Source organism: Orcinus orca, chromosome 17, assembly GCF_937001465.1.
Source record: "Orcinus orca chromosome 17, mOrcOrc1.1, whole genome shotgun sequence".
Classification (NCBI taxonomy): Eukaryota; Metazoa; Chordata; class Mammalia; order Artiodactyla; family Delphinidae; genus Orcinus; species Orcinus orca.
Window position 1 is genome coordinate 75,300,401 of NC_064575.1, and position 14,134 is coordinate 75,314,534.

The following is a 14,134-nucleotide window of genomic DNA, read 5'->3' on the forward strand; positions in this document are numbered from 1 at the left end:
GTGAGCCATGGCTGCTGAGCCTGCACGTCCGGAGCCTGTGCTCCACAACAGGAGAAGCCACAACAGTGAGAGGCCCGCATACCACAAAAAAAAACAAAAAAACCCCCAAAAAAACAAGAGTGTGGGGAAAAAAGGGTGAGGGACTCGGGAAAGGGCTTTATTAGGTAGATCTGGCTACAAACACAGGACACTCCACACAGTATGTGTTCAAATCTGGCTGTGTGTTGAGGAAGCTCTGTGAGCCTCATTTCACCCATCTGTCACTTGGGGACACTATAGCTGTGTTTCAGGATTGGTGATCACGTGGAAAGCCCACCGGCACCCAGCGCTGAGGAGACTGGAGACGCGTGGCCGTTATGAGTGATTTCTGTAGGATTGATCTGTTCTTCGATGCCAGGGTTTCCTTCCTTTGTGCTGACTCTTGGGTTGACAGTTGACCTGTGGTCACGGGAGAGCATTTCCACTTGTGAGAAGTCTTGCTCTTCTGCTGTCCTCCCTGCCTTTGGAGAAGCTGCATGACTGCTTGGCTGGCCCTATGATGTGGGCAGGTAGAAACCCATGGGTGACTTCGGACCAGACCCGTCCAAGTGTCTGGGGGCTGTGATTTCTTGACAAGGAAGGGACTGGTTTCTTCTCTTTAGTTTCTTGCCTCTCTCATCCCTGACGTTTGTGGACTGAGTCCCATTTCTGCCTCAGTGGCTCCTGGGGCGGTTCTTACCAGGCCCCCGGGTCTACGCCCTGAGCCCAGCTCTGGAGAGTGATCTGAGGAAGACTGTCCCTCTTTTGGGAAGTGGAGGGGTTGCTTTTCCTCCGCCTGGGATCGGATTCTCCACTTGATGTTCCTTTCGCTCTTTGAACCAGGCTTTGAGGGTCGGGACTTGTGGACTTGCACTTGCGGTGCCAAGGCATTGGGGGGTCACCGCCCCCGTGCCCACAGAGTGGGAGTCTCATACCCCCCGAGCAGCAGACCTCAGAGGACGCATCCAACAACCCCAGCCTTTGAACTAACTGTTGGGAGATTCAGGGTCTCCAGCTGCACCTTCCCTACCCTACCGCTGACCTGCTGTGTGAGTTTAGATGAGTTCGTTGGTTCTTTTTTTTTTTTTTTTTAAATAAATTTATTTATTTTATTTTTGTCCGCTTTGGGTCTTTGTTGCTGCACACGGGCTTTCTCTAGTTGCGGCGAACGGGGGCTACTCTTCATTGCGGTGCGCGGGCTTCTCGTTGCGGTGGCTTCTCTTGTTGCGGAGCACGGGCTCTAGGCGTGCAGGCTTCAGTAATTGCAGCACGTGGGCTCAGTAGTTGTGGCTCACGGGCTCTAGAGCACAGGCTCAATAATTGCGGCGCACGGGCTTAGCTGCTCCGCGGCATGTGGGATCTTCCCGGACCAGGGCTCGAACCCGTGTCCCCTGCATTGACAGGCAGATTCTTAACCACTGCGCCACCAGGGAAGTCCGCCCCTTGATTCTTGAAGCTTCATTTTTTTTCTTTAGTAAAGTAAGAGGATGAATGTTCGAAGCTTTCACGCTTTCTTAAAGCCCTCAAACCCCTTCGGCCCAGCTGAAGTCTGTGTGCAGGCCTTATGTAGATAACAATTAAAGCAGGGCTGTTGGAGTCAAAATGGGGATATGGTCCCCATGCTGCCCCCTCCTCAACTCCATTAAGCCCCCAGGAGGGGCCTCACAGGAGACTCTTGAAGCCCAAGGGATTTGTGGGATGCAGTTGGAAAGGGTAGCACCAGCTGGTTCTTACGTATGCCTGTGACCGATGATTAAGTAACAGCAGCGTCACTTTTGGGTGCTCGCTATACGTCCAGTGCCTTGCATAGGTGCTGTTCGGTCCCTGTGGGCACTCTGGTAGGTTTGTATCGCAGAGGCTCTGGGAGGTGGGTTCTTCCTAGCCCAGGTCGTGCAGGAAGGAAGTGGTGGAGCCTCAGTTCCAACCCTGATCGCTCGGCAGCAAAGCCTGTCTTCCTGAACTCTGGGCTTTACTGCCTCTTGAGATCTGTACAGCCTGACACTCAGCATCCCGCTGGCCCTGGAGGTGGGTCTCCTCTGCCTACCCCCTGTGATGGCCCCAGCATTTAGCCTTTTAGATGCTCCCAGCTCAGGGATGAGTAATAGGCCAGAGTCCTCTGTGTTTTCTAGGATACACTGTCCTGCTGAACAAATAGCCTCTGTGACATCACCCGTTTCATAATTTTCCCGAGTAAATTTCACCCCTTCCCCGTTGTCCTCACAACTCACTCTTGTCTATTTATTCCCCCTTCCCTCGGCGCTCCTGTCTGTTTCCCTGGGCATCACCCTCAGAAATGAGGACTGTCAGTGGGTTGGGTGGGTGCCTGGCTGAGGATGGCCCCCCAGGGTCTGTACATCTCTTAGGGGGACTGAGGCTGGCGTCTGGGGTTCTCCAGTGTTGATTCTGCCTCTGAGGCTGCTGTCTCAGAATGGAGGCTCTAGGCGCCTCCCAAGTCCCCATCTGCTTCGGGAACACGGCAGCCTAGGCATCCCAAGCAACTGTCCAGAACCTAAGGGATGGATGATTGAAGAAATCTTGCACCAGTTCTGAAGCTTAGGTTCCCAGCTGTCACCTAACGCCTCTGTTTCACAACCTCGATGGCTTCCTGTCCCTGTAGGATTAAGTCTCCAAACTGCAGTACTGTGTTCAGGACCTTGCATCAACGTTGCTTCCCCTGGTAATGGGAACATCACAGCCCACATACACGGTGATGGATGTAATGTTTACGGAAGGCATCCCCTATCTTACGTCCTGGGCTGTCACGGCAGCCCCACGATGAGAGTGGTTATGTACCAGGTATCTGACGAGCAGTCAGAACTTAGCTGACCAGTGCTAATGCCTCGTTTCTCTTGTTTCATGTGCTTTCCTCCATTCTCTCACTTCTTTCAAGCTGCTGATTGCAGGTCACCTTCTCTAGGGAGTTCTCTGTGAGTGGCTCTCTTGTCATCTTCATCGTGAATATTTCTTGAGCACCATGAGAAATGCTTACATGGATGACGTAATGTAACCTATACAGAATCATTATTTTTCATTTGTTGTCTAGCTGCTTTAGGTGTGACTTTCTCGTTCAACCAAGTATGTCTGTTTATATATCCATTGGTCCATCCAGTCATCACTGAATCATTCAACAGAGCTCCTTTCCTGTACTGGGTGCCGGGAGAACACAGATGAAGCATATGCACCTCTTCCTCAAGGACCTGGGACTCATCACATGTTAAGACTGCTACAGGTGTTTGCTCATTCACAGCTCTCCTTCATTGATCACAGCCTTGAGCCCAGCCTCGGCATCCCTGTCAATAAGGTGGCTGTCCCAACTAGGGGTGGTCCGTTCACTTGTCCTGGCCCCAAACCCTTCATCCTGGTGGCACAGGGCCTGGTCATCAATCACGAGAACCTTCTTGCTGTAGGTTGGGTTTCCTGGGAAGCAGATGCTGAGATTGAGGTTAGTAAGTGGGATGTTTATTGTGGGGTGCCTTTGGAATCAACAGCTGTGAAACTGAGGGGGAAGAAATCAAGAAGGGGCAGAGGGAGAAGCTGAGCTGTGACGATGGCTAACCAAGACCCCAGCCAACCCCCTGGGAGCCCTGGCGCTAGAATGGCCTTTTAGAATGGCCCAGAATTGAAATTGATCAGTTATTGTTTGAAGGCTCCCTCGGGAGGGTGTGCCGCCTTGGGCAAGGCAGCGTCTACAGCCAAGACAGCCTCCAAAGAAGGCCGACAGCTGAGGGTCATCTTCTGCCAGCACGCTGGGCAGTTGCTTTGGGGGATGGCCGGATGGATCTATGTCTACCTTGTTCACCATTCTATCCCCGGTACCCAGCACACAACAGGCACCCAGTATTTTGGGGGATGGAATTACTTAAGCTTTATGGAAACGGCACGATTAAGTCATCCAGCAAGTATTTACTATTTTAGCAATGAATTTTTTAGCGTCTGTTGTATGCCAGCCCCCATTGCTGCGCTTATGGAGTTTATAAGCTATGGGGTTTGGGGAGGGTGGTGGTTTCAACATTGGCTTCCTGGAAGAGGGGACATTCATTCTGGGGTGTGACTTCCTGGAAGGTGGGCCCTGGCCCAGTGTTGGACCCGGTGTTTCCTTGGCTCCCTAGGAGATGACGTATCGAGATGGAGAGTGAATGGGTAAGGGCTGTTTTTCTCAGGGAGGGAGGGGACTCTCCCTCCGGCCCACCTGTTGCTGCACCTGTCCGCCATGGGAAATTCCCTGCTGAGCTTACGTCCACTGACGTTTGAACTCCCGGTAGCCTGGAACTTCCCCAGGGCTCCCATTGGCCTAGTGACTTTTGAGTAATTGGAGAGTGCAGGGACCACTCTTTTGAGCTGAGTGGAAACATGTATGCTTTCCTTTGTGAGTCACCAAAAACTACAGCCCAGTGTATGAGCGACCTCGTAGTTGCTTTTATTTTCCTGTATGTAAATCAACTGTCATTACAGTTCAGGAAGTAGAGACTCTGAGCAAGGAGGGTGAGATGGAATCCGTGAATTTTAGAGCTGAAAGCAACCTAGAGATTGTGCCATCCAACCCCTTCCTTGGCAAGAGGCCCGAGTGGGGAAGGGACTTACAAGGTCACCCAGCGGACGTGGACTTGGAGAGGGGGCAGGGCGTTGGACTCCCTGCAAAGTGTTGGCCAGTACAGCTCGCCGTTTCTTCCCAGCCCACTCACCTCCGCACTGGGCACCAAGGTGTGCTCCACAGCCTGGCATGTGGCAGGTTGTTTTTATCTTCACACGTCACCCAAGTGATCTGAAAGGCTTTTACCGAAAACGCTGGCTTTGATGTTCTGGGTGACAAGACCCAAGTGCAGTGGCAGGAAGGGAGGTTTTTGGGGTTGGAGAATCGAAAACTATTTACCTTGGGGTTGATTTAACAATCTGACACCCCTGGGGTGGGAGGGGCGGTGGGAGGATGTTCGTGAGAGAAAGTTGAATGTAAGTGCAGGTATGAAAAAGAGAGTTTGGGGTAGAAGGTCAGGAGGTGAAATGCTGCCATGCTTCAGGGAGAGCTGCCTGGTAAGGCTGACCCTCCCGAAGCCTCTTCCTCCCCCGGGTACCAATGCACCCTCTCTTTGATGGGAGGATCTGCACGGCACTTTACAGTTTACAAAGCACTTTCACAGATATTATCTTCTTCCGTTGACACACGGGGTAGTGCTGTCAAATGCTGTCTCCCCCATGCTTTCAGCTTTTGTGGGGAGCTTGGCTGGGAACCCGGGAATCTCTTGACTCTAGATCCTTTCTTCATGGGACAGAGGTGGGTCCTCACTCTCCCTCCTGGGGGAAGGGTAGGGTTTAGGAACTGTTTCCGGAGCTGCACTCCCCACCAGCCTCTCCCCTGCGGAGGACTTGGGCACTGTTCCCACGTATCCCGTGCCTTTGTTTCTTGAGCTGTAACATGGCCATCCCAAGAGTCCCCACCCGCCTCCTGGGTGGAGGTAGGGCTGAGAGCACCGCCCAGTTCCTGGAACTGGAGTTGGAAAACTGGGAGAGGACTACTTTAGGTGGTGTTCCCACCTCGCTTTCACAGCAGCTCTGGGGTTCTGCTGTGAACGGCACGGGCTGGTCTCTTGGCCACCGGATCTTAGCACCCTCAAGTGTAATGGGTTGGGCTGCTCCTTCTGGGTCTTTAATCATTCTGGTCCCTCCACCCCTGAAAATAGGAGGATGTGTAGTGAGTGACAGCTGTGTACAGCGACGCGGCATTGTACAGCGCGGAATGGCTCACACTCAGAGCAGGCTTAACACAGGAACTGGGTTGATTTCCTTTCCTAACTTCGTATTAAAGAAATAAGTGAACAAACATTTTTGAAGAGGTAAGTCATTCACAAGACAAGACACAGAAGGGATAAACGAGTTTTCATCGAAGACCCCTACCCATTCTGTCCCCAGACCCAGTTTTCTCCTCGCTGATGACACTGATGTCCCCAGTGTGTTGGGTCTCCCCACACAGTTTGCGTTGCTGAAACTCCTTGAAAAGGAAGCTGTGTTTCTGTGAACGCATCTCAAAACAGGTGTCGAGCATCAAATGCGTACAGTGCTAGGGTGGCCTGAGGGGAGAACGCAGGACGGGGAGCCTGGATCTCAGCCCCCTGTGGCTGCGCTGGAACCTCAGCATTATGGGGCCTGGGGCCTTGGCTTCAGGGGCAGGGCTGGGCTTGGTGCTGGGTGCTCCCTGGCCTGGAGTGCCTGCCTCCCTGCTGCCTGTGGAAATCCTGTGGTTGTAGCTTGGGCGCAGATCCCAGCTCACTCGTGCTCCAGATTAAACCCCGGGCAGGAGGCTGTCTCTAGCCTCAGTTTCCTGCAGTGTGGAAGGGGAATAACAGTAGAATCTGCCTGGAGGGTTCTTGGAGGAATCAAATGACTCGAGATGCAGACAGCTCTCATGTCACTGCCTGGCACGTAGCGAAAGCCAGCCTTGGCTGCTGTGGTCCATGCTGCCTCTCCCTTCCTCCAGGGTGCCCCCCGCCCCCCGCTGCGGGGCAAGGATGTGGGCCCCCCAAGCCTGGCCCTGGGGCGAGAAGTAGCCCTCATCTGTCTTTCTTTTTCTTGGCAGGAGGGGTGGCAGTTCAAATTCAACTTCAGCCTTATCCTTTGTAGCATTCTACACAATAAATCATAACATTTAGACATCAGGTGACTGGGTTTTGGTGGGAAAGGCTTACGGTTTGCGCCTGCAAGGACGGTCTGTACTAGACCTTTAGGCCTGTTACCACCCTCCTGCGCACCCCCCTACCCCCAGCTCTTGGGCATCTTTTACTTGGGTATGAGTTCAGACCGGCAGAAAAAATGACAACGATGATACGAGAACTACCGTACACCCAGATTCACAGATTGTTAACTCTCTCTGCGCCCCGCCCCCTGCACACACACACGTGCGCACACACACACACACGCACACAATTTTTCTTCTGAACCATTTCAGGGTAAATTGCAGACATTGCCCTTTTATCCCTAAACGTTCTGCGTGTGTTTCCTAAGAACAAGGACATTCTCTTACACAACCACAGTGTAATGATCAAATGCTGGAAATTTAGCATTGCTACAACTGTATTATCTAGTCCACAGGCCATGCACAGTTTCATCAGTTGCTCCAATAACAGTCCTTTAGGACTGTTTTTTTCTGATTCCAGGTCAGCACTGTGCTTAGTGGCCATGTCTCTTCAGCCTCCTTTTATCCTAGAGCAGTTCCTCGGCTGTTTTTGACCTTGACATTTTGGAAGAGTCCAGGCCAGTCGCTTTGCAGAATGCCCCTCAGTTGGGGTCAGGGCCTTCATCCTTGAAAGCTCATACTGTCCCCCTTGCTTTGCTACGTGTGCCCCTGTAATCCTTGCTGGTGCCACGTGGCTGGTCCATCTTTTGTAGATGAGGAAACTGAGGCATAGGGAGGCCAAGTGACTGGTCCCTGGTCACATTCCCAGGAAGTGGCAGAGGTGGGATTCAAATCCAGGACTGTCAGTCTGCCTGCTAGGCAACAGGAATAATGACAGCGATTAGACACTGAGAATAACAAAAGTGTTAAGCATTTACCCTGAGCCACACATCGCGTTGTACTTTCTACGTACATTGCTGTGGTCCCCACCCCAGTCTCGGAAAGTAGCTGCTCTCACCAGCCCTGATTTACAGATGATGATCAGAGAGGTTAAGGAGACTGCCCAGGGTGCACGGGTGCTGACTGGTGGGAACTAGCTCTGACCCAGGCAGCCTGTGTTCTGAGTCTGCACGTGTTGCCTCTGCGCTCTGGCCTGCTGGATCTCACAGAACCCGGGGCAAGCGTGTGAGCCGGGCTGGGGCCTTCACCAGCTTTGCCCCTCCAGGAGAGGCACAGCAGTACCTGTGTTTATGTCCTTTTCCGGGGCCTTCTCTGGGGGGAACAAACACATCCCAAGGCCAGGGCCTACTCTCGGGGGCTTCCTGGGGGAAGCTGTCCTGTCCTCTGTTCCTGTAGGCACTGCAGCCCACCACTATGGTCTGTTTGCTCTGAACGGGTGGCGTTTTGATGATTTCCAGGTCAGGAGTCCCCGTGCGGTCGCTTATTTCATGGCTGGCTCACTCTTTCCTGCCAAGCAGCCCGGGGCCCTGTATGGGGTGGCTGGTCCTGGCTGCCATCAGTGTGCCCAGGTGGCCCTGCTGCCCAGGCGGCATCCATGTGGCGTCTGGGCCGGCTGCCCAGTGACACGGTGGCCTTGCTCACAGCAGAGCTGGCGATTAATCACTGGTGCTGTATGTCACGCTCTGTGCCCCTTACCTTCTCGTTGGAGAAAGGAAGATGGTACAGCCCGTTTTTTCAGGTGGTAGAAAGGAGTAGATGCTCTGGAACTGGGACACGCTTGAAATGCTATAGGCAGAGCAAGGAAGGTCCCGGCCAGGGGGCTGGTGTCTGGGCCCCCATCCGCCTCTCGCTTCCCTGGGACCTGCCCATCGTGGGCACTCAGGCTCCCCGTTCATCAGAGCACAGTGCTGGGCCCCAGCAGTGATCTCCCTCCGTCCGGGGAGACGTCAGGGAAGTATTGTCAGCATCCCTATGAAAGCCCGTGGCCCCCTTGGTTCAGATTCAAGTGTAGAGTATCTCCGAGAGCCACAGAGCAGGTGGAAGTCTGTCCTTTGGACAGCGTGTCAGGCAGGAAGGTCTAGGAGCAGCAGCCCCTTCTCCCTTCAGGCCCAGGCCCCGGGCACATGCTACCTGCTGGGCGTCGTCCTGCCGCCCCGCTTCCTCTTCTGCTGCGCTTGCCAGATTCCTGGGAGGAGCAGCCGTGCGCGTCCTGTCACCCTGTGCCCGGCCAGTCTCCTTTCTCCCTGGCTTGTCTCTCTACGTGACCGCACGGCCTGTCAGGCTCCGTGTGTTGAGGCAGGGCTGTAACCTTCCCACTCGCACCCTGGCCAGCCCAGGCCGCCCTCCCCTCCCCGTGCTCTGGCCTCGCGCCTCTCTCTGGCTGGGCCGACCCCTGGGAGAAAGTTAGAAATTTTAGCTCCCTAATTTCCATGGAACATTGCTCCGTGCATATGGTTTAAAACATTAATTAAAGACATTAGTCGGTCTGGCTGCCTTGGAGAGAGGCTCTTTTTCTGTAGGAGCTGACCTTCTGGTTGCTGTAGGCTCCTTACAAGGAGAAGGGGTATAGGGATGAGCCTGCACACCAGTTCATACCTGTGACCTGACCTCCTGGGGTCCTGGTAGGTGCTCATTGAGGTCGGGAGGATATTACATTTTCCTAGTACTCAGAGTTTACAGAGCAGCTCTTGTGTGCACTATCTCACTTAATCCTGGCAGCACATCTGGGAGATGGGGTAAGTGTCATAATCCATTCCATTTCACAGATGAATAAACTGAGACGTGAGAGCCACAGCCAGGCCTGGAGCTGAGTAGCTGTGACGCAGACCTCAGCTTTTAGTGCTGTTTGCGTTGGCTTCGCTGGTTCCCTTAGCCCCCCGTGTACTGAGGCCTCGCACTGAACAAGTCATGGTGGTGAGACAGGAAGAGGGGAGACCTTGTTTTCCCCCCCTTATTGGGAGGAGACAAAGAATTTAGGGCCCGGGCATTTACTTAAGTGCGGTACTAATGACAGCTGACGTTTCTAAGTGTTCGTAAGGCGCCAGGCCAAGAGCTAAGCTCTGCGGAGATTCTCACCTCACACTAAGGACAAACCTTTAAGATGAGAAACTGAGGCTCAGAGAGCTGAAGTCGCTCGTGCAGGCTCCTCAAAGGACCTTTTCAGTCGCAGAACTGGGATGCCAAGCCAGGCACTCTGACAAGAGCCTATAGTCAACCAGGAAGCTGGGCTGCTGCCTTTTTTGGGTAATGAAGCGAATGCATTTCGACAATGAGGCAAAAAGTGCTTTCCTGGTCAAAATGTCTGAGAAGCGTGGGAGGCTGCCCACAGAGGGAGCGTGGATGTGCTGAGGGTGGCATCTTTCTCAGCGCATGGCTAGTCCAGGGGGCTTCTCTGGGGGAGGGGGGATTTGCCCTCTCCTGCTGGGAACTGGGACTCGGATGGATTAAACCAGTGCTTGATGGGAGCAGACAGGAACTCTCTGGGGCTTGCAGAGCTCTTGTAGGTCGGTCCGTGATGCTAACGCATCCAAGGGAGGAATGTGACAATCAGAAAGCTTCAGAGAGGCGAACCGGGGCCAAGTTTTTTTTTCCTGGAGGAGAGAGAGGGAATTGATGGCGGGGAATCTGAACTGTCTGGCTTCCTCTCTCTCAGCTGAGCGAGCAGCCTGTGTGCTGCTCTGCTTCTTCCCAGACTTGAGGGCAAATCCCCCTTCAGAACTTGTCAGCCTTCTGTCTCCCGAGTCTCTGCTCAGTGAGCCTCATCTCCTTGACGATCTGGCAGCCACGATGCCGGGAGATTTTGCGGGAAGTAGGGGTGGGCAGGAGGGAGGTCTGGAAGGGGAAAGGATCACCCCATTGTAAATGTGACAGTGTGGCTTTCTGTGGGTGCTGCACCGCCCCTTGAAGGAGAGGAGAGGGTCCGTGTCTGCGCCCACCCAGCTGAGCGTTCAGCCCTGCTTCCGGGGATTTTAGGAGGTCCTCCCAGAGCTGGTAAACCAGGGGCGGCCCCCGGGTCCCATTCCCCACACCACTCCACCCTTTTGGCCTCTTCATGTAAGCCATCTCCATTAGCGGTTAGGATAAGAATCTCTGGCGAGGCTACGTTTTTGGTTTCCTGAGTAACGCATGGTGTCCACTGATCCCATGTTACTACATGACAGTGTTGAGGGCAGATAAAGCTTACAATCAAGTGAATCTGATGCAGCTCCCATGATTCACGTACTCCCCACCGTCCCTAGAATGGGTTGGGCTTCCAGGGACTGGCCATTCTCAGAATTAAGTTGTTGGGTATGTTTCTCCTTCCCCTCTACCCAGAATTCCTGGAATGAGATGAATGAAAAAGCTTTAGCGGGGAAGGAAGGGGACCATGATTGATGGAGGGGGGGCTTGGGAGTCAGGAACACCTGACCCTCTGTGGCCCGCGGCTGCCAAGACCGATCTCGTAGGGTCAAGTGGCTTCATGTGGTCAAATGTCCAACACAGTGCTTGGCACATAATAGCTGCTCAGTAAATGCCTGCTCTTCAGATGCTTCTCATTTAGCATAGAGTAAATATGCTCTTCTTATTTTTTAAATGAATGAAATCTCTCATTACCAAATTCATTCATGTGAGCAGTGACACTAATAGTTCCCTTTTCTTGTGTGTTTCTAGCATCCTGCTCCACCTGGGATTTAGGTGCCTTTAATCTGACAAAAAAAGAATACGTATCCATTCAGTACTCCAGAGGGACTTGAAAACTGTTCTTCCCTGAACTAAAGCTGGAATGTCATGGGACGTGAAGAGTCAAGGTAAGGGATTCTCTCCTCTTGAGCCTTATGGAACCAAAGATGGCTGTTGGAATTGGTGATCTCGCGCAACACAGCTTGGGGTGTGGTTTTCGACTGCTCGGCCCAGCTTCCTGTGCTTGGGAAGCTGGCTTTCCATAACCCTGATACACAGGACCCGGTTCTCAGTGCCTGGACCTTGTGCCAGGGGGGCAATCCCTCTGTCCCCAGCTGAGGAAGGAGTCCACCATCTCCTAGGTGGATGCCCCACACTTTCCCCCCTGGCAGAAGGTGGGGATGGTCCAGCCGTCCTGCTGAGGTGCGTGGAGCCCACGCTGGGGAGAGGATGGCTGAGTTTGCTGGGATTACGTGATCAGGTCAGCAGGCCTTCGGGGGCATCCAGGAGTGACCTCTTCCTCTCTCCCTGCCTGCTTGCACTGCGCGCGCCGGCTGCCACGTCTCAGGCTGCTTGGGGTAAAGGGTGAGAGGTTAAAACTGACGGCTTTAGGCAAACCCCGGTTTTCCTGGTTTTGCTACTTGCCTCGGCCTCTCCCCAGGCCTCAGTTTCCTCATTTGTAAAATTGGGGTCCTATGAGTGCCCCAGGAGGATGTTATGGGTGCTGAGTGAGATGGTGGAGATAAAGAGTTTACCATTCTGCCTTTCACGGTGGAGGAAATGCTCCCAAACGGAAGAGGGTTTTGTTTGTTTGTTTGTTTTCAATGCATTAGTTACACCATTTAGAGGTCCTGCCATGCAGCAGGCTCTTTCCCAGTCCTTGCTCTGCTGTTGTCTCTGCCTCTCCCCTGCCACCAAGTCTGCCTGGGAAACGGCTTGTGAATCGCCTTCGGTCGTGCACAGCCCCCTCCACCTGAGCAGAGTTGATTCCTCCCCACACTGGGCTGTAGCCGGCCGTTGAAGGCATGGCTTTGTGTGCCATGTGACTTCTCCTGCCCTCCCCTGCCCGTCCCCCCCCTCCCCCCCCAGTCACTGGTGAGTTTGTTTAGAGCAAGGACTCTTAATACCCCAGCGTTGGGCCTCCCACTGTGGACATTGAAAGAACAAATGAATGAATCATTGAAAAAGAGGGCATAGAGAGAAAAAGCCAGAGTGGGAACCAAAGGGAGAAAGTTGCTGAAGATTTAGAGCCAAGAGTGAGGTCGGTCACATTTTCTTTTTCTTCAGCAAGGCGTTGAGATGATAAGTAACATGATGGAAAAAGGAAAAATGAGTCCTACCACACACTGGAAAGCTCTTCGAGGGTGGAAACTTGGGTGAGAAAGTGTGAGCTGGTGAGAAGCCAGTTAGGGAGGTAGGACTGAGGACGCGGCCGAGGCTCGTGCTGATGTGCTCCTGCCCGTGTTGATGTGACCCACAGAGACGGAGGGCACGAGGCCTTGCCCTTCGGTCAACGTGGCGGCCGGCCCTGGCACACAGAGGGTTCTCCAGATTCACCAGGCATCTGGGAGGCCTGGGGAGGGTCCCTTGTCCATTCCGAGAGGCTTCCGGGAGAGGGTGCTGCCCCTTGAGACTCTTGGAAGATGGCATATGAAGAAGACCTACCAGGAGCTGAGCTGACGAGCCTTTCCGTCCTCGGGCGCTCAGCAGCCCTGCACGCTCACATTCGCCATTCGCTTTTATTTCACCATCTACTTACTTGCTGATTCTGGTGTCAGGAGGCAGCCTCAGTGAGCGCAGCTCTCAGGCCATCCTGTGAAAGTGCTGCATGCCTTTCTTGGGCCCTCGAGCACTCAACCAGTCCTTGAGTTTTGTTTCGGAAGCCCACGCTCCCGGTCCAGGCCATGAGCTTGGGGCACAGGAGTGTGTACGTGGACGTGCAGTCACCTGTTCTGGAATTCCCTCCCTCCCGGTAGCACCTGCAGGGCTGGAGCGAGCTGTTCCCGCGTCCGGGAAAACGGCAGATAGCAGTCCAGTCACTGGGGCGGAGAATCTGAAAGCTGGAAGAACCGTTCTGTTGATGGAGGAAAGGCTTGGCAGGTCTGTCTGGGGCTACTGGGAGAGGAAGTTCCCTAGAATTCAGCTGCTGGGAGCAGACAGAGCAGGAGTAGACGCCGGGAATCCGAGGCTCGCAGACCTGAAGGCGTCCCCGGTCAGGGCTGCTCTGTCCTAGGGGTTCTGAGAAAAGCCCAAACATCTGTGCTTGTGCCTGTGGTGCTGCTTGTTCTAAAGGCACTGCTCTCCCACTGGGAGCCTGTCTGCCCTCATCCCTGCCTAGAAATCAGCTCACCTGGGCTGCACGCCAACAGCAGGCCTCCACACCCTTCCCACCCCTGGGACTGTTTGCACTGTTCCTGCCGTAACCGGGACGTTACCCCAGTTGCACTTCCCTCTACCCCCTGTGACCCTGGGCAAGTCCTTTATAGCTCTCCACGCCTCTTTTTCTCAGCTGCAGAACCTGGCCTGAGGAGATGCTCAGCGAGAGGGAGCCCTTGTTATCTGCTTCTCTCCCACCTCCTTACCTGTCTGGCTCCTGACTGTGTTAATTCTGTCGCATCCCGGCCCCTCCTCGCACCTGCGCGCAGCGTTGCCTTCTTCCCTTTGACGCTCACCTTGCCTTTTTGGACTCCTCTCCTGGGCCCGCCTCCCTCTGGGAACATCTCTTGGGTCCTGCCTGGTACTCCCAAGCCAGCCCTCTCTAGCTTTTGGTGAGAGGGTGTCTGAAGGCACCTGCCTGCCTGTCCTCAGACACGAGCCAGCCCTGGTCTTTGGCCACAGGCTACGTGTGTCAAGGTTGCTTTATTCAGCGTCCGGAGTGTTTGCTGAAAGAAT

The 14,134-nt window shown here is 53.9% G+C and overlaps 2 long non-coding RNA genes across 4 annotated transcripts in view; one reads left to right on the forward strand and one right to left on the reverse strand.

Moving 5' to 3' along the window:
• The window catches only part of LOC117199656 (uncharacterized), a 372,975-nt gene that overhangs the window by 132,743 nt on the left and 226,098 nt on the right, over positions 1-14,134 (forward strand). For all 3 annotated transcript variants that reach the window (XR_007472596.1, XR_007472597.1, XR_007472595.1), the window contains one exon: positions 11,234-11,370. This is a non-coding gene — a long non-coding RNA (uncharacterized LOC117199656). The remainder of the gene's footprint in view (positions 1-11,233; positions 11,371-14,134) is intronic.
• The window catches only part of LOC125961639 (uncharacterized), a 224,384-nt gene that overhangs the window by 11,430 nt on the left and 198,820 nt on the right, over positions 1-14,134 (reverse strand). The gene's annotated exons all lie outside the window — the stretch shown is intronic.